Source organism: Arachis stenosperma, chromosome 6, assembly GCF_014773155.1.
Source record: "Arachis stenosperma cultivar V10309 chromosome 6, arast.V10309.gnm1.PFL2, whole genome shotgun sequence".
In the NCBI taxonomy this organism is placed as follows: Eukaryota; Viridiplantae; Streptophyta; class Magnoliopsida; order Fabales; family Fabaceae; genus Arachis; species Arachis stenosperma.
The window spans coordinates 71,463,979-71,467,125 of NC_080382.1; the positions used below are offsets into that span (position 1 = coordinate 71,463,979).

The window sequence follows — 3,147 nt, forward strand, 5'->3', positions numbered from 1 at the left end:
CTGAAATTTCCACTAATGAATTTACATAAGTATTTCTATCATTTATTATTTAATTAAGTATCTCTTTATATTTTCCGAAACCACCATCAATTTGAATTTGCCTGACTGAGATTTACAAGGTGACCATAGCTTGCTTCATACCAACAATCTCTATGGGATCGACCCTTACTCACGTAAGGTATTACTTGGACGACCCAGTACACTTGCTGGTTAGTTGTGCGGAGTTGTGACAAAGTATGATTCACGTTTGAGAGCACCAAGCCTTTGGAGCCATTGTTGATGATCACAATTTCGTCCACCAAGTTTTTGGCGTCGTTGCCTGGGATTGTTCGAGTTTGGACAACTAACGGTTCATCTTGTTGCTCAGATTAGATAATTTTCTTTTCAAATTTTTTTCAAAATTTTTCTTTGTTTTCGTTTTTCAAAAAAAAAAAAACTTATGTTCGAAAAAATTTTTAAATTATTCTATGGCTTCAAAACTTTCAAGAATGAATTCTATAGTTTCATGGTAACATGTTGAATCCTAGATGGCTGTAAAGCCATATTCAAACTCCTCTAGGATTGGTCTTCAACTAATTACCACAATGCATGTAATGCCATCCTAAAGCTGACTGGCTATTAAGCCATGTCCAACCCCTGAATTGGAGCTTTGGGCTAACATTGAAAGATTCCTGGAATTCTTCTTAAAGATTTTGAATTTCTTATTCTCTTTTTCCATATGTTTTTCGAAAAAAATAAAAGAAAATATAAAAAAATTTTGTGTTTCTTGTTTGAGTCTTGAGTCAATTTTTAAGTTTGGTGTCAATTGCATGCTTTAAAAATTTTTCTTGCATTTTTCAAAAATTCATGCATTCATGGTGTTCTTCATGATCTTCAAGTTGTTCTTGACAAGTCTTCTTGTTTGATCTTGATGTTTTCTTGTTTTGTGTTGTTTGTTGTTTTTCATATGCATTTTTTGTTTGTTAGAGTCCATGCATTAAAGATTTCTAAGTTTGGTGTCTTGCATGTTTTCTTTGCATCAAAAAAATTTTTCAAAATTATGTTCTTGATGTTCATCATGATCTTCAAAGTGTTCTTAGTGTTCATCTTGACATTCATAGTGTTCTTGCATGCATCATGAGTTTTGATTCATAATTTTCATGTTGTGAGTCATTTTTATGTTTTTCTCTCTCATCATCAAAAATTCAAAAATCAAAAAATATCTTTTCCTTATTTCTCTCCAAATTTTTGAAATTTTGGGTTGACTTGGTCAAAAACTTTTAAAATTAGTTGTTTCTTACAAGTCAAGTCAAATTTTCAATTTTAAAAATCTTATCTTTTCAAAATTTTTTTCAAAAATTAAATCTTTTTTTATTATTTTATTTTATTTTATTTTATTTTCGAAAATATTTTTAAATATTTTTCAAAAATCTTTTTCTTAATTTTATCTTGATTTTCGAAAATTATACTAACAAGTAATATGATTGATTCAAAAATTTGAAGTTTGTTACTTTCTTGTTAAGAAAGGTTCAATCTTTAAATTTTAGAATCATATCTTTTAGTTTCTTGTTAGTCAAGTAATTAATTTTAATTTTAAAAATTAAATCTATCTTATCTTATCTTTTATATCATATCTTTTTCAAAATTTTATCTTTTTCAAAAATTTGATTTTAAAATATCTTATCTAACTTCTTATCTTCTTATCTTTTCAAATTTGATTTTAATATCTTTTTCAACTAACTATTTGACTTTTTGTTTGTTTCTTATCTTTTTCAAAACCACCTAACTACTTCTCACTCTCTAATTTTCGAAAATATCTCACCTCTTTTTCAAAATTCTTTTTAATTAATTAACTAATTGTTTTAAAATTTTAATTTTAATTCTATCTCATCTTTAATTTTCGAAAATCATTAACTCCTTTTCAAAATTAATTTTTGAATTTTCTCTCTCATCTTCTTCTATTTATTTATTTATTTACTAACACTTCTCTTCACCTCTCTTCATCTCCAATCACTGCTTCTATCCTCACCCTTGTGTTTGGGTTCTTCTTCACTTTTATTCCTTTCTTCTTCTACTAATAATAAGGATCCTCTTTACTGTGACATAGAGGATTCCTCTTCTTTTCTTGTTCTCTTCTCTTTCATATGAGCAGGAACAAGGAAAAATGCATCTTTGTTGAAGCTGATCCAGAACCTGAAAGGACTCTGAAGAGGAAACTAAGAGAAGCTAAATTACAACAATCCAGAGGCAACCTTTCTGAAATTTTCGAACAAGAGAAGGAGATGGCAGCCGAACCCAACAACATTAATGCAAGGAGGATGCTTGGTGATTTCACTAAACCAACGTCCAAGTTTGATGGAAGAAGCATCTCAATTCCTGCCATTGGAGCAAACAATTTTGAGCTGAAACCTCAATTAGTTGCTTTGATGCAATAGAACTGCAAGTTTCATGGACTTCCATCTGAAGATCCTTATCAGCTTTTAACTGAGTTCTTGCAGATTTGTGAGACTGTTAAGATAAATAGAGTAGATCCTGAAGTCTACAGGCTCATGCTTTTCCCTTTTGCTGTAAGAGATAGAGCTAGAACATGGTTGGACTCACAACCTAAAGATAGCCTGGACTCCTGGGATAAGCTGGTCACGACCTTCTTGGATAAATTCTTTCCTCCTTAAAAGTTGAGCAAGTTTAGAGTGGATGTTCAGACCTTCAAGCAAAAAGATGGTGAATCCCTCTATGAAGCTTGGGAAAGATACAAGCAGATGACCAAAAAGTGTCCTTCTGACATGTTTTTAGAATGGACCATATTAGATATATTCTATTATGGTCTATTTGAGTTTTCCAAAATGTCATTGGACCATTCTGCAGGTGGATCCATTCACTTAAAGAAAACGCCCGCAGAAGCTCAAGAACTTATTGACATGGTTGCAAATAACCATTTCATGTACACTTCTGAGAGGAATTCCGTGAATAATGGGACGCCTCAGAGGAAGGGAGTTCTTGAAATTGATGCTCTGAATGCCATATTGGCTCAGAACAAAGTGTTGAATCAGCAAGTCAACATGATTTCTCAAAGTCTGAATGGATGGCAAAATGCATCCAACAGTACTAAAGAGGCAGCTTCTGAAGAAGCTTATGATCCTGAGAACCCTGTAATAGCAGAGGTAAATT

General features: G+C 31.6%; 1 non-coding gene across 1 annotated transcript; it reads right to left on the minus strand.

The window, feature by feature from the left end:
• Positions 1-2,660: 2,660 nt before the first annotated feature.
• LOC130938051 (small nucleolar RNA R71) lies at positions 2,661-2,764 on the minus strand. Its single transcript, XR_009069233.1, has one exon. It is a non-coding gene; the product is annotated as a small nucleolar RNA R71 (small nucleolar RNA).
• Positions 2,765-3,147: the final 383 nt, after the last annotated feature.